This window comes from Dreissena polymorpha, chromosome 3 (genome assembly GCF_020536995.1).
Source record: "Dreissena polymorpha isolate Duluth1 chromosome 3, UMN_Dpol_1.0, whole genome shotgun sequence".
NCBI classification, from domain to species: domain Eukaryota; kingdom Metazoa; phylum Mollusca; class Bivalvia; order Myida; family Dreissenidae; genus Dreissena; species Dreissena polymorpha.
In genome coordinates, this window is record NC_068357.1 from 68,020,769 (window position 1) to 68,043,657 (window position 22,889).

General features: G+C 32.5%; 1 long non-coding RNA gene across 1 annotated transcript; it reads left to right on the forward strand.

Moving 5' to 3' along the window:
• Window positions 1-2,887: 2,887 nt before the first annotated feature.
• LOC127874479 (uncharacterized) lies at window positions 2,888-10,997 on the forward strand. The gene is made up of 3 exons (XR_008046939.1): window positions 2,888-2,916; window positions 9,997-10,077; window positions 10,604-10,997. It is a non-coding gene; the product is annotated as an uncharacterized LOC127874479 (long non-coding RNA).
• Window positions 10,998-22,889: the final 11,892 nt, after the last annotated feature.

Below are 22,889 nucleotides of genomic sequence, written 5' to 3' on the forward strand. Positions count from 1 at the left end.
CTGTTCTTGTCCTTGGTCATTGACTCTGGGTCATTGACACAGACTTTATGATAGCGCATACTAGATAAAAGGCCAATGCAGACTATCTTTAATTTTATAGTACGATCATGACCTGTACTGTATTATCATACAATCAACATCACGACCTGTCACAACAATTTAGTAAAATTTATATCAAATAGCGTGTGAATTTGTTGCATACATTCTTTCATGAATTAATGAGCCTCGCGAATTTCCTACCAATAATACGCATTAAGGAAATAAACAGAAAATATTGCCTTGTGGTACTAGATGTAAAAATAAACATGACATTAAAATACAAAGGGGGAGCTTCATGTAATTAATGCACTCTAATGCAGTGTTGCAGGTAATTAATAAATAATAATGTTTCATACAATAATCATTGACGTCCTAATAGAGTATTCCAAGATTGACAGTCTTAGAGCAATTTAAGCCCTATACGATCCAATAGTTATACCACATAAGCTAGGGGCGACAATTTCTTCTATGATTGAATCTTTCGTTTCAAAGAACTATATTCTTTAAGAAACTTTTGTCTCGGCGGAAAATGTCTTCGCATGTGTGGATAGCTTTCATAACTACTGCGCTAAAATGTCGATGTAAATTAAGTTTTAATTGTTTTTCTCAAATGATGTATCATCTGAAAATCAATTATTCCTTTTATCTAGTGAGAAGATCTTACTTCAAAGGTCCCATACAGTGTAACAAGGTTATCTACCAAGAAAGGTGGACTGGCAATATCCTATTGAGATATCTCTGCATATGTTATTTACTTTCTCACATAAGAGTTTCTGAGCGCTAAAATACACGAACACAATATTTCGGCTTACAATGGCATCGTTGCAAGTCTGTTTGCATGTGGACTAATTGGCGTCCGTCATTCCTATTGACTTCATCTCAAACCGCTTTCAGGCGGACTTTACAGGACAAGACAGAGGCTTTGTCCACTGTACCCAAATAATGTATAGACGAGGAGTTAAAATAGTCTACACATTATGCTTGGCAACGTGTCGAATAGTTAATTAGGAATGGTCACCGTGTCATCAAATGTTTATAATTACGTTAGTGTTCGTTTCACCAACAACGTGGCGAGTATTGTCATTCTAATTGATTGATTGATATACATGGAAGTAATGTTGGACAATAATTATTTTAGGATAACATGAGCATTAATTGATCAAGGTCAGCTATTTTCCTGATGCTATACCCAGCGTCCTTGTCGTGTGTGCCACGTTTTCGGAACCTTGATGAAACTTGGTTTATCTCGACAATATCTAAGCAAAGTTGAATTCTGGGTAACGTTTGTAGCTTGGCAACCACGTCAAATCTTAGTAAAAATTCCAGCTCATTATTAAAGGAACAACATTTTATCCCATCTTGATGAGCCTTAAACATCATGTTTATATTGACAATATAAAGGCGAAGTTTGAATCTGGGTCACAAACCTTGTTTTCACTCAAGACGAACATTTATGACCAACTCATTTACATGAACTTGGTTAGACTGTGTATGTTTACAATATCTCAATGCAAAGTTTAAGATTTATACACAAGTCCTTTGGTCATATAAAAGAAATAATACCGTGACATTGTGTAAACATGAGTAGCAATGTGGCTTAATTTGAACAACATATTTCGTTATCATATAGCATTTATCTGCTTAATTTAAATAAAATATCTTTATATTAATGTTCTAAATCGACGTTTGATTTAATGATGAACCATTTGTAGTGTGAATGTTAAGGGCAATATGGAGGGTAATAGACACATTAAAATAATAAAATGTAAGCTAAAGGATCTGCGATGATCAGGTATAGTACTAACTAACGCTGTACGCTCAAGCTAACCCCGCATCGTTAGTCTACCAGGGTCGTTATATACATATGTAACTCTAAATATCAATATTGTTTAACTGTATGAAGGAAATCAATATTTATCAAAGAAGGTAAATATAATTTTTGACACGCAGCGTGTTTAGCCATTCAAAATAGTCAACTGCATCGAACCATACCGGAACATTTCTTATAGACATACGATGAAGTATAAGGCCATCATCGTTGTTTGACCACGTAAAAATAACTTCTTTCGAATAATTTCGAATCTACTTTGACCGAGTGATCACAATGATCGACTCACCTTTTCATTTCCGTTTATAATGTTCAATAAGTCAATTCTGACCATCTTAATTTATTTCCTCTGGTGACCGCGTATCGATCAGTTAAAAAACGATTAACAATACAATAATAAACGATATACCCTCAAAGATTGTTCAATTGTCGTTAAATCCATTTCAAAATTGTTATGTACAGCGTGTTTAACCACGCAAAGCCGATAATTCCAGATAAACCTGCAATAACATGTACTACGCTTGATTACCTGGTATCGTGACGTCACACCGGAAAGGCTTAGTAGAAGATTGCAATATGGGTCAAGTAAACCTTAAACAAGTATTCACTGAACACATTTATATAAACTTTAACAGAAAGGAAACTTTTGTAAAACTTTTATTTACAACTAAACAAGTTTCTATCGGTTATTCTTCTTTTGAGCAAAATGGGCACAAAAAGGGCTGACGAATTTCATAAACACAAACGTTCGACATTTGTGCAAATAAATTTCGGCATATATGTTACTATTTAAAGATTTTCTTAAATAAACGTTATTTTGGAATCAATTTGCCAACTATTAAAACTAAAGTCGGTTCCGGTAACAGAACAGGTACGCTTATCAAATAACAAATTAAATTATTTTGTATTACAATATATAACTTTTAAGTGTAATTATCAGTATTCATGCTGATTTACAGATTTGTATTTTCAGTAACAAGCATATCAGGGTGCAGGAACACGTGACTTTGTTGGGTCCCAATTAAACGTTAATGGAAGTAAACACACCGGTACGTGCTGCTTTTTTCCAAATATTAAACTTTTTAAAACAGGTGTTCTTAAGAATTTCAACTAGTGCATACATACAGATTTTTAAGCTGCTTATGACCATGTAAAATACATCAGAAAAATTACTTTATTTAATAAGCATGTTCTTCTTTAAAACTTCCATGTATACTGCACAATTTTGCTGCACGCATTGTGATCTTTTGTCACCGATTTTAGACGTATTCTAGGATTTATTCTTATACTTTTAGATTTTGGCACAAACTGCAACGTATTTTATGCAGTAAAGATTCTTGCAAACGTATTTCAATTCAATAACTTGACATATTTGAAAAAGTAAAGTTATTTACGTTGTGTTTACATAATTGTCCAGTCCGTGTGTAAATCCCCGAAAACCCCGTTGACATCTGCACCCTGATATACTGTTTACAGTCTACTGAATAGTGGATTCGATGTGTCGACTAAGACAGCATTGTCAGTCTCTTCTTTTTCATTTAATCAGTTTGAAGTTTAATATTCCTTTCGTCTTTCGAATAAGAACTAATGGCCCCTAAGTTGAGTGTTTATCAAACTTTCCAACTAAGAGGATGTAAACGATTGGCAAGTCTTTTAATACAAAAGCAGTGTTGCTGTAAACAGATAGATGAAAGTTTACCTAAGTAACTGTAACGTTCACCTACTCAGTATGTCTATGATGTAAGCAAAGAATTAAACATGAATAATTTTAAGTCTACAATATTTATATAAAATTAAACACAGCAAAACATAGTGCATGTAACGTGACATGTGTTTTATGTATTATGTGAAACTAAACTTGTGATATAGTATTGCTGGTTTACATTTACAGGCGTCCATGACCAAAATAGGATTTCTTTGAGCCTAGAAAACAGTTGATTGTGATCAATCGAATAAATAATGATCAGAAAGAATACATGTGTTTATTCTCCGCAGTGAAACCACATTATTGATTATTTATTTTATGCTTTCTGGTGGTTTATAGAAAAATATCAGTGAATTAAAACTGATAATTTCACTGTTTCAAACAATGAAAATTATCAGTGAAAATTATCGATGATTTTCACTCTTTACTGTGAAATGACGTCATTTTTTGACGAAATGACGTCATTATCCCAGAAAATTCTTTAGTTTAACTCTTTAACAATGTATATAAACTGTGAAAAAAGGCATAAAATAAAAAGAAAATGTGTTGGATTCGGTGGATTATCAATTTTAATTTACTCGTGATCATAGAAAAAATATATTTTCTATGATCACTCGTGAATTAAAATCGATAATCCACCAAATCCAACAAATTCCGGATTTTCGAAACTAAGTAGCATTAGAGTAGTCTCCCATTCGGGTAGGTATCGCTCACTTTCAGTCTGTTAGAAGTACACGGCGCAAAAAGTACGCAATGGGAAAATTCTATTGTTGTATGCCTGAATGTCAAAATTGTTGGGGAAAAGTTGGCAGATATGGCAAGCCTTTAACGCTGCACAAATTGCCAAGTAATGCACTCTGGATCAGCAGACGATTTATTTCATAATCAATCTCTGGGTTAATGGTCGCCATCTTTCGAACTACTTTCAAAAGTACAACAACAACAATAACAGTAGGAGACAATTTTAATTGCGAAAAGTTCAAAAATTGAGTACATGTGTCACGGTTGTTGAGTGGAGTAGTGTTATTTTCAACTGTGTACGAAGCATTTGAACTGGTAGTGGAATAACCGAATTGTTGGTGGAAATGGAATTTATAAATATCATATATCTAGTAACTCATCATCGTCTAGAATTATCATCAGCATCATTTCTGTGGAACATTGCAATATTCATAATACAAGTGTTTCATAGCTATGGTGCTTTTGACATAGTTCACTAACCATCAAGACTGAAATGATTCATGCACACAGGTAAAGTAAATAATTGAATTTGTGCAGAATGTTTATTTTTTACAAATTATTATTTTATTTGACCAATTTATTTTAGATAGATTGCACTGAAACTCAAAGTCTAAAGCTTAGTAAGACACTTAAGCCAGTTTTCTGAGAAGAAACAATACTTGTTCAGAGTATAGCAGGCTCATGCGGCCTCTGGTTTATTTATTTTGCCTCGGCCTTTAACCTGGGTCGCTTTGATTTCAGGTGTTTAGCCCCCATATCAAAAAGGCTCTCGACCCTATATGTAGTTATTCATATTGTTTAAAGATTTTGAGAACCCTCACTCGGTGCCAGTGGGGATAAAACAGGGACCTTCTTATAGCTAGATGAATGCATCAAATATGCCAGCAACACTTTATAATCAATAACTTTATAATTGATGATTCTGTTCTTTTAACTACATGTTTGTACATTACTAACTTACCAAAACAATGTGAAACACATTTTTATGCCCCCAAAGGAGGGCATATAGTGATCACACTGTCCGTCTGTCTATCCGTCACACTTTGCATTTAGGTTTCGAAAAAATGCTCATAACTTCTATGTCGCTTCAGATGTAACATTCATATTTGATATGCAAATGTTTATGGACAAGGCCTTTCCATACACACACAAATTTTGACCCCTTTGACCTTGAACTTAGGGTCAGCGTTTAGGTTTTGAAAAATGCTCATAACTTCTATTAAAGCGTTTATCGGGGGCGTGTGTCCTCCTACGGAGACAGCTCTTGTTTTTGCTACTGTCCTCTGCACAAACCATGATATATCTGCATATATGCATCCAACCAAATCAGTAAAACTATTTGACACTTAATTACAGTAAACTTATTGCATGTTAACTTTTCAACAATATATATATATATATATATATATATATATATATATATATATATATATATATATATATATAATATATATAACAGATCTTGAAAAAAACACACATCAAACTTCAAATTGTTTTAGTAAATTATAGGCTTTAATTGGTATTGTGACATTGACACCACTCATGCATGCGACTATACAATTATACAACTATGGGACACATTATTTATGAGAAATTCCAATACATCAACATATCGTCTCAGATTTAAGGCAGATAATCTGGTGCTTTTTTGCTGCCATTTTTACTATTACACATTTTTTCATTTTATGTTATGATGCATTGATCTTGTTTCTAAATTAACCAAGCAATCATGTTAAACTTTTGAAGAAAGATGTTGTCTGATAAATATAGAAAATATAATCACTACAAAGTGAACAAAATTCAGTTGAATACTGTGACCAACGAAGATTTGCCAAAGAGCAATTCAGATCATTATTTAAATTAAATACAAGTAATATGAAAGTCTGCCTATTGGATCCCAGTTAAGACTTATTTGTCAAATCTTCACATTAATTTTCCCTTAGCCATTAATTTTCCGCTTATATCTTGCTTATTTTGTGAAAACTTTAAAAATATTCTTGTCCTTAACTCTAGGACATAGGGCTACCACATTTTGTATGTAGTGAGATATAGTAGTCCTCTACAAAGTTTGCTCAAATTATGCCCCTGGGGTTAAATTTGACCCAGCCCAGAAGGTCACAAAAGTGTACATGTGCTTAAATAGGGCCTATATTTAAGTATTTGCACATGCAGAGAAATTTGTTTCAGCCTTTTTTTTCAGCAGTGGAGCGATACAGGGCCATCATGGCCCTCTTGTTTAAATACTCAAAAAATAAAACCATGTTCATGCTTGCATGAAAACAGTTTATAAATGCTGTCAGAATTATAAAATATGCAATAACTATAAATACAAATGCCAGGGAAAAGTGCTTTTTGTACTAAAAAATTCGAATGAATATTACAATAATACATTCTGAATACTTTAGTATGTAATTAACAGTTTTGTCTGAGAAAATCACTAAATTTTATATATTTATTCAAATTCACACAAATCATATTTCAAAAACACATAATTACTTCAAATCCTTTCACACAATACTGAAAAAAATGCACAGTTTCTGATTGTTATTGATTCTTTATCAATTTATACATGTACCATTTTTTAATCTTGATGCATCCTCAATTGTATTATGCACATCTTAATCTGTTTTAACAATTATAATATAAAGATTAAGGCTGACTCAGTAAAATAATAATCCATGATTTCTGCAGTACTTGTAGACAAACTAGGAATACTGCTGTGATATTATCTATCTATCTAATGGGATATTAATTTGGCTTCAATAGAAAAAAATCAAAGCATACACATGTATATAATGTGTATGTATATATTAGTTAAACTTAAATTGATTGACCATCAATAAAAAGATATAATAATATATATATATATATATATATATATATATATATATATATATATATATATATCCTTGTAAAACTAAAAATTAAATAAGTAAATAAGTATGTTTCTATTACATCATTTAGGACTTTTATTTTCAGACAAAGTAGAGTGAAGCTTAAAACAGTATCCAATTGTAACAGTCAATTTTGGGAAAATCAACCTTATAATTATTTTCTGTGTTGGTCAATGTCATAATTGGTATAAAATGTATATTGAACTGGAAGTTTTCTTTATTTTAAATGATAACATTTGCTTGGTCAGCCATAATTGTCTGAATCAAGTGGTCTTTTTACACTGTAGTTTTCTCACTGACTATGGGTTTGTTCTGAGAATGAGCCACACAAAGTATCGTTGGGGAGATGAGTTGTCAATTTTATGTAAAAAGTCTTTCATAATCCAGTATACCTGTAAAAAGTGAATTTGTAACTAATAAGCACACAATATACACAATTAAAATTGTATGCATTTAGATTTATTTAGTACTGCACATTAATCATTTTCCAAAATTATGTAGCAACATTATATTATATAATGCTGCAATACTAAAGTAATTTACTAATTAAAGGTCGCTGATGTGTAATGGATGTGGTGCCCTCTAATGTTCTGGAGGTCACTGGTTTGATCCCCAGTGTGGGAGCATTATTAAGAAATCTCCAAGAGACACCCAAGTACTGGTTCTAGGCCCAGGAAACGAACTCAAGAGCATTTCACATACATGTATGTAGTTAGTACTTTAAATTTAATCGAACTAAAATTGGATAAAAATTAAAAACTGAAACCCTTATTAATACATTTTATTTTGAATCAAGCAAATGTGGAAATTCATTAAAAATAATGAGAAAAATTTTAATATTCTACTTTAAAGTAATCATGATAATTTAGATTATTTTCAGAATATTTAATGATGATAATGATACAATTATATATTACCTAAATGATAAAAATAAAACATGTTATGTTAATTTATGAAAAAAACGTTTTAATTTTATCAATATCATGGTAATTACAACTAGATACAGGCAATTAGATCAGAAACGTGCATTAATTATATTAATGATCAACCCAGACATTTGTAGTGATATATGGTCACTATTTTGATTTACGTTCTATACATGACCTGTCATAAAAGGTATTTTTTAGCCAGTACTACAATCGGCAATGATAGTCTGTATTGCATACATATTCCACCGTCTATTATCGATTCGCTTCCTCAAACTGAACAAATATTTAATGTTTACATCGCGAAACGTAATGCATCTAGTTTCACTTTCGGTTTGTTTGGTTTTGTAAACACCGTAATTTCATCTTAAAAATTGGATGATAGGGTGATTAAATAATAATGGAAAAGTAAATCCCTTGGATAATAGGTCAAAATGCAACACAAATGAACGTTAATAGTGCTCTTAATATCAAAGTTTCGGTAAAAAGTTTGGCGCTAGTTCAACGCGCATCGTATACAGCCTCATAACAATAGACTGACAACCTTTTGGGTAGTAAAGTAGTAATACAAGGCAATATGGCGACCGTTAGCCACGAGGCCTATCTTACGGAGGAATCCGAGATAGCCGATGTATCACGATTGCCAAGTAATCATGCTACGAAAACCTTATGGATTAAAGCTATAAGCAGGCGAGATTTATAAGCCAACCGGGTAGGTATTATTAGTGTACCGACATCTTATATGTCGATGTACATAAATATCGTATTTGTAGGAGTAGTACACCATGTACATGGCAAGCAAAATTATTACAAACATTTTGTTTAGTATTAATCGGGTTATAAACTAATTAGAAATTTGGTTTAATATGGCCTAATTGTTGACATTTTACACCATGGTTTGAATCTTAAATTTGAATGATTAATTTGAGCAGATTGACATTGAATAGTTATGTTACCGGACCACACCAATGTAAATATCAACAATCAGCTCCTCTATTCCGCGAATGCCTGAAATTGTAATCTAATTAACTTAAATGGCATTTATAATAAAACCGTTTTCTTATTATAACAACATAGGGCTATTTGTTCTATATTGATTGGTACAATTTCAGTGTATTAAACATCAACACCCTGCCCCACTGTGTATATTAAATTATTTGCCATGTTTCGCACAAACTAGCATTTTACATTTATCTCTGTGACAAATGTAAGGTGCTCTGACTGTTTATTAATTTTTTGTCAGTATTAAGTTAAACCCTTTTGTGTACATTAATGTTGCAAATACACCAAGGTATGCTCTAATCATTTGTGGATGGAATTTGTCCAAACTCCATGAACAGGAACAAGGTGCCAACAAAATACCTTGCGCACAAAATCCCTTCTACCAAGAAAGTATAGACATGTAAATCTCTAATAAAGGTGATTAATAGCTGTTTCAGCCTTTCAACCTATTTTAAATAATGTATGCATCTCATGCTTTTCACAGTATGTGAAGATTATAAAATGCATGCATAATACATGCATTCCAAATTAATTATAAACCACACCGTCTTTACTAAAACTTTGCAAATAATGCAAAACAACAACAGTTAAATTTATGTTATATGAAGACACTCAGATCCTACATATTTATGCATATACGTAGCAATATTATTCAATAACATTTCAAAACATCAAACCCTTATTTCTAGCTTATCACCTAGGCTTAATATACACTTGGTTATTTGAACTTTAGTATGAAGTACCTCCTGTGTATTTAAACTGAATTTTTATCTGCATTTAATCAGTATATTTGTTTGTTGTTGTTTTTACATAAAATGTACAGAAACATGCATTTATATATCTTACTATTACTTTTTAAAGGTGTTTGAAAGTGCTGATCAGTCCTGATGATTCTTCAAGTCCACAGAGTTAGAGTCATTCCTGGGATCAAACATTTCATGGGTAATGATATCAATATTTATTGTCTCCAAACATGTCAGGCTATTTATTCTTTAGGCCAGTTTAGGGTTTGGCATTTTTGTATCTATTAATGATAAATATAATTTTAACTTAACATGCCTTTAGTTAAAAGATTCTTAAGATTAACCATCACTTTTTTAATATGGAAGTGAATTGTTTTTGTCAGAACAAAACATAACATACTTTCTCTGGAAGGACTAGGCAATAAACATTAACTTAAATTGAAAACATTCAAATAAACATAAAGATTTATGTATTGATAATAATAAACTTATTTATTTTAGCTAGATTGCATCCAAAGCCTTAGGCTTATTAAGATACTCTCAAGTCTGTTTCCTGGGAAGAACCAGTACATGGTGTATTTGGAAAGATCATGAGAACGCTCCCCAAGTAGGGATCAAACCTGCGGCCTCCCAATGGCTAGGCAGGCACCATATCTACAATGCCACAGCAAAATTGTTAAAAGATACAATATATATATAATATACATACAATTTATGTATTTCAGCTATGCCAAATCACATGCTGATGACACCAGTGTCGGTGATGGCAGCTCTGAAAGTGTCGGTGTTCAGGAATCTCCTGACATGCATGAGATCTCCACATATACCGAAAGACCAGAAATAACCATCAAAGACATTAATGCCTCAGACAATAAAATCATGTTTCATACTGGCTAGGCAACTTTCTTTTTTTAAATTCTGTGTTTTTGACATTTATTGAATTTGGTACCGAAAAGTAATGTACTGAAAACTGAACACTGTTAAGATTGAGACAGGGCGTAAAAGAAAGTTAAGACATGTTGATGAGTTTCAATGACATGGTAAACAAATTATTTGATGCAACATAATAACTCTTCATTACCTGTACTGTATTGATAAATAAAACATTTTTTTTAATTTTGAATGAGTTGTATCTTTTCATTGTGTTTTGGTTACTTGAGTGCTATGTACATTCAAATGTTACAGTAAAATATACTTTCAAATCACATATATCACAGACCATATAAGTATATATTGATATATGTATCACAACAGTCTATCTTCATGTCCGATTTCATCAAAACTAAACAATTGCAATGTTAATAAATAATGAACCAACAAAGACTTAGAATAATAAGAAAATATTTTTCATTTTTATTGTGCCCAGATGAATGTATAAGTGTATTTCTTTAATGTCAAAATGAAACAGTTTTCAGGTAACTGTAAAAGAAAAGACATTTTTTGGTTCATTATAAATGTACATATGTCTTATTACATAATTTTGCAGACAATTCTAAAAATTATGGGATATTGCTAATTTTGAGAATTTTCCTTTTTTACCATAATTATTCCTACCATATGTATTATAAAGCTATTTCTCTTTTATATTGTTTAGTAAATAGTTGAAGAACATTATATAGACACCTTTTAACTCTGTTGTGCAGACATGATTTGAACCATATTGCTGAATGAAAAAATTAATCATATAAAGCAATTACTTCTTTTGTTACAATGTTTACAATACTAACAAAAGCTCAAATAGAATTGAAATAAATAAAACTTTCCCCAGATTTGAAATGTTAATGTAAAATGAAACAAATTTTTCGATGAAAAAGACAATATAATAGCAATTCTCTATTTAAGGTCACATTGTATATATGTCGAACAAAAATTTAGAAGACATTGTAAATATTCATAAAATAATATTGCAAGCAATTTAATTTCACGTGATTAAATCATTAACAGTAAGATGCCTTAATAATAACCGACTGGAAATGAAATCAGAATCGTAAAGCAAGCAACGATTCAGCAAGTGCTGTATCCGAAGAAGAACCCGGTCAATTAATTTTGTCAGTGGACAATGAAAATCAACAACACAACACTGAACTATTACCATTCACAACACTCTCACACAGTATTATAAAGAAAATATATTTAAATAAAAAAAAAACAGTTCAAAAACATCATAATTTGTTAATCGTAAGATCAAGAAATTTACTCTTAACTGGTATGAAATTGCGGTTAAAACAAATGTTTCCAGACTTTCAGTTTGGCAGAAACTGATAGTCAAGTGTGACAGTAACAGAAGAATATCAATCAATATTTAAGAATAAACCCACATTAATGAGGTGTATCAATCAATGAAATACCTTACAGAAACGTAATAAATGTTGGGTATCAATTGAATAATGCAACAGGCACAGTTTTAAAAGCGAAAAGCTATTATCGATGTTTCTAAACTTTTACTGATAAAAGATCGGTGTCGCGAAATTATATGACAATACAGCATTAAACTACTAATGTACACAAACTAGAACTATAACTATAACAATCTAAGAAGAAATAACTGTATACGTTAAATTTTAATTGAAATGAACAGTAAATATTACGATTTCAGAGATCTGAGATGCAGACCGTATTTTCGTTTGATTTGTTTACTTTTTACCCGATACCTACCCGAATGGGCGACAACTCGCCCTTAGTTTCGAAAAGACCGAATATCCTCTATTTATTTGTGAGAATGTGTTGCATGTTCCTTTTCATAAACTGTTACACAACTTTCAAAGGATATGCGCAGATGTTAACCACATTTTGTCTGCAATTGTCTCCACAGGATATTTTTTATAGATTCGGATGCCAGAAAAGTCACCAGAAACACTGTGTTCTAGATACTTTTGCATTGGTTTACCTTCATCTTTCATGAAATGCACGACATGAGCTTCCGGTACATCTTTAAAAAGCTCCCTTAAAATTGCTTCCACAACGCTGTCATCATCTGCAAAGACGTTCCTTAAACCGTATTCTTGACGGGGCTTTTCATGAATGCGTCCATACCCCACTACCTGGTTACAACGCAACGCAACCACAGCCCGACACCCGTCTACACCGAACCAGGCTCGCAGAAATCGCTCCCGATCTAGTGTTCGATACACCTGTCTGTCATACTTCATCACCATTGGCCAAAGATGGTGTTAAATCCCTGCATGTGTATAATGACTGAATCGCTTTTGTCATATCCTCATTAACGCAAACTTTGCAAAATTCTACTTTTGATGTACGAAATTTAAAGCCATTCCTTTCGTACCAATCCGCTATATAGGATACGGCATCCAAAGCGATATTTCTGTCCCCAGCTCGCTTAATCAAAGCTTGGCATATCAATTTTCCGATCCCTTTCCCTCTCAGGTCCTCACGTACAATAAAGTTTCCAAGATAACAAATATCTGGTGTGGCTAGGGTGATTCCCCCATATCCTTAAATAAAGACAAAGAATACAGTTATTCTTCATATACAGACAAGTAGTTAATTTATTATCACAAATATGGCACACATATTTGTAAACGCATTCATTCATTCGTGGAAAAAAGTTTCAAGTTGCGATATTGTTAATCCACGCATAAGTAAACGCCAATAGAGGCTAATTTTGGTGAGCATACGGTTCATCCGATTGTCTTAGTATCTGTTCGTTACAAAACTTTAATAACCTTTTTAAACGATAAAACATTATTTTCATAACTTATCAATCAGTTCACTGAATCCTGATTTTACAGCGCACTTAAAACATAGTTCGTCTAGCCGTCCGTCGTAACGTTGAGAATCAAATACGTCCGTTTAAATAGCTGTTTGTTCGAACGTTCGTTTGGGTGTTATCGTCATAACGCTTTCCTGCTCCTTACATTTTAATAAACGGTTTGAATCGGGTTTTAAGTTCAGTGATCAGTTAAGCCATGGTCAAAGAGACATTAAAGTTACGCATTTAAACATGCAATTTAGGAATGAGGAAATGATATCAACATCTACATAGAAGTTTTTGATAAAATCTATGATTGGGAATATACGCAAATATTAGATACATGTCGATGACTATTTCATCTGTAGAAATTACTTATGCTTGCGTATAAGTTCCATTTTATGTACCAAATTACAAATCCAATTCATGCAAAAAACTAGCTCGTGGACAAGTTTTCCTTATATTTCATTCCTTCATCATCATAGTTTTATTATGCTAATAAACAACAATGAGTTTATTTTCCAAATATGTGAAAATGGCGATTCTATTGTAGTTTCTCTATTGAAGCGATTCTACTTGGTAAAGGTCAATTGGAAAAATGCCAAAGAATGCTTCGAAGTTTACTGAAACCCGGTATTTACGCGTGTCGGCTATTTTCGCTGTAAATCGTTTAATTGATTTAAAAAACAAACATTGGACATTGCTTGAAAATAACTGCGATATTTATTTATGCATGTGTCTAACATTCAAATTATTAAAAAATAATATCAACTTAATTGATTGTTGCTTTTGATGGTATTGATGATCTTTGTTTATTAATGTTTTATTTAATTTTAGTGCTATATAACCTATTTACCGCGGAAATACCCGACATAATAGTAAATAAGAATGACGGACAGTGGTTTTGTTTTTGTTGTGACTACAGTTAAAATTTAGTTTTAAAAGGAAATTATGAAATTAATTCAAGTCAAATATTATTTGTTTTCAATCATTTATCCGATATATAAATACGGTATTAACAAGCGAATGAACATGCCTTTAGTACCGCGAGCATACCGTGTTAAAGCCGGTGTGTGTATTTTGAAGTTTATGAGGTCCTATCCGAGCCATAGGCTACATTATTTTGAGAAGGCCCGGAGTACCAGCCCTCCTAACTCAGGCTACCTGATTAACCTTCTAGACTCGCGAAAGTTGGGACGACTTGTTTATTGAAGCTGCAATTTCCAGACATTTAATTGTGACTTAACGATTATTTACGAAACCAACGGAATAAATGTACATATCGGCACTAAAGAGCTCCCGTATACAAAAAGAATAAAATTAAAGAACGAAAAAAGTTAAAATTTACACCTAGACACGGACCACTGACCCTTGGAATAAAAGTCTTATGCTTCAAGACCACTCAGCCATCTGTGATATATAAACTAACATATTTTATATATCCTCGTATTGTCACAAAATATAACGATAACAACAGAACTCTCCAAATAAATCAATCATTTCGCCTGTGAAACGCTGAATAATTTTCAGTATTTAATCGTTAAAAGATGCATAAAATTGATGTTTAGAGCATGGTTAGTATTCGGTATTACTGTTTCCTTGCAAATAACATACCTATTACGAAAATTTGCAAATCTGAAAGATTTTTTTTTCAATTTTTGCGTTATGTCCACAGCTGTCGATCACCAACTAAACTGTGATTTGTTTGCAGAATATCGCTGATAAAACTGTAAAAACAATCAAATCTCCTGCACGACGGTTATATTACATTTATTTTTATACGAGGTAATGCAGCGACAACGCTTTTAGCGGATTAATTATTTTCATTTTGCGCCAACATGTGCATGAGACGCTTATTGTAAACAAGAGGGCCATAATGGCCCTAACCAGTTCTCACCTGAGTCCATAGACACCAATTGTATAAGACTTGACCTGCTGATCTAGTTTTATAAACCTCTCGACCCTGATTCTTAAAAGTATATTTGAATTTGTAAAATACTGGATTTGAGCTAATTTTTATAAAAAGACACACAAATAACTGAACATATTACCCGTAGTATATTGATTTGAGTAAACTAGAGTGTTCACAAGCTTTTTTTACTATATAAATATAAGGAAATTGCGCCCCTCCCCCCTGGCAGCCATGTTTTTCAACAGACCGGAACCACTTTCGACCTCAACTCGCGTAACTAGGAAACAAATGTTCTGACCAAATTTCATGAAAATGTGGCAAAAAAGGTGACTTCAAGAGTGTTTGCATGTTTTTACCATATACATATAGAGAAAACTGCCCCGTCTATTGGCGGCTATGTTTTTTCACCGATCTGGACCATTTTCGTGCTCGTCCGAGATAACAATAAAACCAATGTTTTGACCAAGTTTCATGATGATTGGGCAAAAAGGTGACTTCTTGACTGTTCACAAGCCTTACCACAAGGAAAACTGCCCCGTCCCACTGGCAGCCATGTTTTTCAACGGACCGGATGATTTTTCGAACTTAACTCACGTATCTAGGAAACAAATGTTCTGACCAAATTTCATGAAGATTGGACCAAAAATGTGAATGTTCACATGTTTTCACTATATACATGTAGAGAAAACTACCCCGCCCCCTGGTGGCCATGTTTTGTCACCGATCTGGACCATTTTCGAACTCCTCCGATATATCAATAAAACAAATGTTTTGGCCAAGTTTCATGATGATTGGGCAAAATTGTGACTTCTAGAGTGTTTACAAGGTTTCTCTATAGCCAAAAAAGAAAAACTGCCCCGCCCACTGGCGGCCATGTTTTTCAACGGACCGGAACCACTTTTGACTCAACCAACGAATCATTAAGGCAAACATTTTGACAAAGTTACATGAAGATTGGGCGTGAAATGTGACATCTACAGTGTTTACAAGGTTTTTCTTTTTTTTACCTTTTGACCTAGTTTTTGACCCGACATGACCCAGTTTCGAATTCAATCGTGGTATCATTTGGACAAATCTTCTGACCAAGGTTCATTAAGTTTGGACAAGAAATGTTGCCTCTAGAGTGTTCACAAACCAAATGTGGACGGACGGACGGCGGACAGACGACGGACAAAGATCGATCCCAAAAGCTCACCTAAGCAATCAGGTGAGCTAAAAAAGCAGAAATCAACATACTGTATCAAATTGACGTGCTAGCATACGAATTCGGATGGAAAATTAGAAACTACATAAAAACGCAAAAACACGAATTTTGTTGCGCAAAGACGTATAAAAACACTTTTTAATGTTTGAAGTTCGTAAAAAGTGAAACGTTATCACTTTAAAATACGGTACGCGGACACGGAACGCGGGCGCGGAGCGCAGACACGGATGCATGCAAACCCGGCCTAAAAGGCCTTAGAACAACATAGTCAATTTCAAATGCAAACTTTAAAGTCTCTATAACGCTCAAAATCAACGAAAATTCCGTAAAGTATTTCGTAAAATAAAGTTAACACCTAAACAATCAGTGTTCCTTATAGCAATAGCCACATTGTCAACCCAAGATGTGGTATGATAACATAGATTTTTGTAGATACAAAATGCTCGTTTTTATTTTTTTTGTGACCACAATAAATTCCATGTTCATTTCCTGCGAATATACCTATTGATACGACACACGAACACTAAAATGGTACCATGTTAAAACCATTATAAAAACGAGCATTTTGTCTCCACAAACATCTATTTTACCAGACCACATATGGCGTTGAAATTTCGACAATGGCCATAAGGAACAATGATTTGTTTAGCTTTATTTTACGAAATATTATACGAAATGTTCGTTGATTTTGAGTAGTAATGTTACTTTAAATTCAAGAAGTGTAAAATGTGAAATATAACTGCCTCGATATTAAAGTATATTTATTCAGTATTCATTTAAACAACGCATGTAGAAGGACATCTGAAATGGAAAAAACACTGTTTCGAGTGTTCATCGTATATGACCACAATGAATGAATGTTTTTTATACGCTTGGGAGTTAATAAAGTTTCATGAATGGAAAAAATCATAACCACACTCTATACTTCGTTTAGTTTGTATTATGACGCTTATTATGTCCTCTCGCGACTGCGGCTTCAAAATGTGAAGACGATGAGTGAGTCTCCATCTAATTGATGAACTTAATTCACGAACGTTTGGAATAAAATTAAAGACTATTTCAAGTGTATGTCTTATTTATTTTATTGAAATAAAGTGAATGTTAATGAGGCCTTGTTTGGCTATCAGGGCGAGTGACAAAGTCCATGAACAGACAAGAACAGAACTTGATTTCACCCAAGTATATAACATATACAATATGGGCAATATAACAAAGTAAAATATTAAGTACAATATTGAGACTTCTGATAATGTTAACAAAAACAACAAATATTATACTGTGAGAATGTGGGGGGGGGGTGGTATGAACGGTAGAATGAATAAATATTTATGAAGATATTGAATTTGTAGGATTAAGCAACACCAATACTCAAACATAGTGTTTATTTCCTGCAAATTATGTAACGGTAGGTAATTAATTATGTAGCCCGATATGACGATGATTCTAGTATTATATTAGTGATCTTTAAAGGGGTCTTTTCACAAATTTTGGCATGTATTGAAGCTTGTCATTAAATGCTTTACATTGATAAATTTTATCATTTGACCTAAAAATCTCCAGTAAAAAAATAACAAGAATACAATTTAAAAGAAAAAAAAGTAACCCTCAACTGGGATCGAACCACTGACCCCTGGAGTCATGGAATAAAAAGTATCCCGCTTAGACCACTTGACCATCCGTGCTCATGCTATGAGTGGATGCATTGTACTTATATAAGCAATCCTCGTAGTTTCACAAAATATAACGACAGCAACAGAACTTTCCAAATTATTCAATCGTTTCGCGTTGCAACGCTTTATAATTTTCAGGTTTTCAAATCGTCAAAAGATGCAAATAATGGATATTTTAGAGCATGGTAAATGTTAAGTATTACTATTTTCTCACAAATATCATAACTGAAACGAAAATTTGCGAATCTGAAACAACTTTTTTTTTAATTTTGTCAATTTACCAAAACGTGAAAAGGCCCCTTTAACTTTAATAGTGCGGTGTTATCTTGTGCACACGTCGTTTGCATTAGCACGCGCTGATTCGGGAAGCATTTGCTGTTCAAAAGTAAATTATTTTAAATGTGCAAGTTAAATTAGTGAGATTAAAGCAATATTGCTACTTACTGTTGATAGATTCAGTTTCTAATGTTGGCATGGTTTAAGTCATTTTTACGTGATTTATTCGCTCGACTGCACATGTCAAGCCAAAATGAAGGTAATTCAATATTTGAGTAGATTTTTGCTTTTGATTTCAAGGAATAAAAAAATTATAATTCCCAATTGTAATATTTCACGCCGCGAATATTCCCAATTTAAAGTGATATTATGGGCATCTAACAGTATATAGGTGTCTATCGCAACTGTTGTTTATGTTTGGTGTTTTTACTTCATGTACACTTATATTTGTTAATGTAGCATCAACATACTAAAACAATATTCCGGAAAGAGAAAAATAATCCATTTGAATATTAACCGTATTTTCGTTTTGGCAACTGACGACAGAAATGATTCGATGTACGATGTGAGTCTAAATGTAGTTTTCATGCAGATTCGTTCATACGACACAAAGACACAATTTTGTTTTACGGATCATTTCGACTTAGAGGACTGGGTGAGTCATGTAAAATATCGAAAATAATATATATTTTTATAAACAACTGGTAGCAACATGAGATGTAGATAGTTTGTCAGTTACCACATTTTAACTAATTCTTTTGACCTGTTTTTTTTCAGCTCAATTCAACAGTGAAAAATGCCCATAATATCACTTTAAATGTTTTTGCGCTATTTTTTCCCAATTGGTATTGTACAGGTACTTTCCCCTATTGAGAAGAAAAATCGCTGTAAAGCAATGTTTAAGCAAAGCCGGATTTAAGTTTGAAATTAAGTTTGACATTAATTTGTTAATGTGAGTATTTAGTAAACATTTCCGTGTGTTAAAAATATTTTCACACTTCCAGGCTCTATATCACCTTTTAGTCCAATGAAACGGCCACCGTAGATTGTTAGCGGATCCGTGGTGTAGTGGAAACGCAATGGCTTCACAATCCAGATATCGCTGGTTCGATCCCTCGCTGCACCTACATACTTTAACATATTAACTCGTCTTTCGCATGAGACGTTAAACCGAGATGCAATTTTTAGGTGCCATACACCGGGCACTAAAAGATCCAGGGTCACCTCTGGAACGGGGTGTCTCCTGTATCTTGCGAATTTAAAGTGAAAGGGGCAGGTAATCCAGACTACACACTAACACCTCTGCAACGGGCTCGCAGCCATAGATTGCCAAGTATCTTGATGAGTATAAACATTACCACCACATGTGATTGTAGCGACCGGTCAACCTATGACCCTTTCATTGATAGTCATCTGATCTACATGTTACAGGAAATTCCTCTCTTCAGTTATTTTATTATGTTGTTCTTGTACTGAAATGTTTTATACTAGTAAATGTATATTTTTAATAAGAATTGTTCGAAGACTGTGATAAAAAACTCTTTTTTTCTTATTAGATTCCTGTAATTATATTGGTGTTTCAGTATTTTGATATTTCAATTGTTGAAGTCAAACAAAATTGACATTATTAAAAAACAAAAACATGAGAACAAGTTCCTTAAAATGGTGGCATATTTCTGGGATATTAATAATAAAAAAAAAACATACTATCTTGTTAGATTTTAATAACAGTATTTAACACATGTGTTTAGGAGATACCATTTAATAAGGATAAACACAATACTTGAAAATACATAAACAATGCAAAACACTGAAGTTCAGCTGTAATGTATGCAGATTCACAGATGTGTGTTATGTAAGAAAGATCCGGTGAAAAAATATCTTACGGAAAGTTTTACATTATACCACAGATATTTTTTTGAAGGTTTATGGTCTTTAAAATGCTGATTTTCCTCTAACATACCTTTGTATTTCAAAATAGAATACTTTCCTTGCCAGAGGAAAGAGGTCTGGGTTCAAATCCCAGCGGGGCTTCAGAGGAGATGCATTTTGGGACAAATTATTGTATTTGCTTTTATTGTATTTGCTTTAATTTATCATTAAACTCGACAAAATCAACATGCAAATGTATTGAAAATAATCTTTGTTTTTACATAAATGAAAAGACATCAATCTTATGAATGGACATCATTTTAATTCGTTTTAGTCACTTAAACTATCACGCAAAATTTAAATGCAAAAGAATAACATTTATGATTATAATAAACTCAATACAATACAAACATAGCATAATGCAAAAAAGGAGTGAACAAAATAAACTCAATAATTACATGTATATAACAATTTCACAATTTATATCAATTTAAATAACTTAAAAATAACTGGTGATAGTAATGTACAGGTATGTAAATACATCTAATTACTACAAACTTGACAAATGATGACGTTGCCTAAAATTCCTTTTTACCCATGACCACATTTGTGAATTTAAGGTTTGAAATTGTTGGTAAATAATGAGAATTGTGTATGTGTGCACATGAACCGCCTGAAAAGAGGCAAAAACAATTAACTGGGTTTATAACTGACTTCTGGATATCTTCTCATTGAACTCATGCATTATGTGGCTTGGAACTGGATTCCCATGTTGTTGAAAAGCCATTATTTTATGTCCTGAGTTTTTGAAAGCAGATCAGTGTAGGAATGCAGCTACTTAACTTTTTCTGTAAAATCTGAATGTTCCTTCATGATCACTTATTCCCTTTTTCACACTTGAACTCATTAACATTGAACAAGGGGGACTGAATTTCTTATATCTGATTTTGACACTTTTCTAAAAATTATGTTATTGGTGAACAAATGCCTTTTCTATTTATGGGGAATTGATGTTTTTTTCCATAAATACCCAGTGTATTTTTTTCCTTTAAGCAATACATAAATAATGGTGACATTATGTGTTTCATTATTGATATATTTTGCAGACAAAAATATAATACAAACCCATCTCATTAGAGTTGTTAAATGGCAAATTGACAGTATATCACTTGACTATTGCCTCATTTTGAAACAAGGCCATACAATTTAATTATATGTTTATCGTCTAAGGTGTGCCCAAACTTTTTTGATCAAGCGAAAAATTAACACCATCGGCACAAATAAGGCTGACTGATTTAATCAACCACTGATAGATTCATTAAAATAATAAGAATTTATATGGTAAGTGATTTTGAAAGCTTTGTACCCACAGCTTAGTAGTTTTTACAAAAATCTAGCCTTTATGGAGTAAGTCTGTACTTAAATAGCTCCAAGAGACTGCCAAACAAGTATTTTGTTTTGATTAAGAAATAAGCACGTCCAATATACATCGTTAAGAATGGTGATTTTTCTCCAATTATCAATAACTGCATAGATTGAACATTGTGAATTTGCTTTTTTGCCTCTTATACTACCTTTTTATATAGTATGTATTGCCCTTTTAAGATTAACTTTCAAATATATACCCAGTAATTGTAGGTCTTAAATATTCTGTGATACAAAAATGTAGGTTTGTTAACATTAAACAACCATATCCATATTATTATAATGAATTAAGACTTATATATGAAATATTATGGTATGAGATGGTTTTCTTTACAGCAGTGTTTGGCTAGTCATATTAAGTTAAATAACTTCTTTTAGTAACTAAGCAATACCGGTATGCTAAAACAATGTTTAGGATTACATGTATACAATAATAACTATGAAATTTATCGTAATCATGAAAATAATTGTTTTACTGTTTTACATATTATTTTTTTATATACTCATCTTTTTTTATTCCCGTCTTATTCTCTATTTCGAAAAGTCATGTGGACGCTAAACATAGAATCAAATTAGTATGGGCAATTTCATATAACATATACAACTTTTGGTTACTAAAGGGGCCTTTTTCACGTTTTGGTAAATTGACAAAATTAAAAACAATTTATTCAGATTCGCAAATTTTCATTGTAGTTATGAAATTTGTGAGGAAACAGTAAAACTGAAAATTTACCATGCTCTAAAATATCCATAATATGCATCTTTTGACATTTTAAAAAACTGAAAATTATAAAGCGTTGCAACGCAAAGCGATTGAATAATTTGGATAGTTCTGTTTTTTTCGTCATATTTTGTTTTTGTTTAGTTTGTGCACTAGGACAGGAACAGATTTTTCTAGCGCCTGCAGATGATCATGCCCTCGAAAACGTGTATTTTCGCTATT